This window comes from Ceratina calcarata, unplaced genomic scaffold (genome assembly GCF_001652005.2).
Source record: "Ceratina calcarata isolate Rehan_Ccalc_2016 unplaced genomic scaffold, ASM165200v1 scaffold425.2, whole genome shotgun sequence".
NCBI classification, from domain to species: Eukaryota; Metazoa; Arthropoda; class Insecta; order Hymenoptera; family Apidae; genus Ceratina; species Ceratina calcarata.
This window is the reverse complement of record NW_017166169.1, coordinates 1,668-1,993: the sequence shown is the minus strand read 5'-3', so window position 1 is coordinate 1,993 and position 326 is coordinate 1,668.

The window sequence follows — 326 nt, the reverse complement described above, 5'->3', positions numbered from 1 at the left end:
AAGAATAAGCAACGACTCTGACTACCAGAATATATGCTTTGGGGTATTGGCTTAGTTTACTATACAATATATAACAATCAATTAAAAAAGAATTGAAGGATACTTAAAAAATCTACTTAGGTGAACATCATGGAGCGTGATTCCTGGAAAGAGACGTCAACGATATATATTCCAGAGGAAGCTATTAAACAAACACTAGAACATTCAGAGCGACCACTTGGAGAAAGATCTTTAGAATTTGTAGGAGAAAAACCATTCCTTGTAGCTGGTATGTTTTCAATAAAATCCAAGCTTGTGAGCTATATTTATTTACATATTTTTTCTAA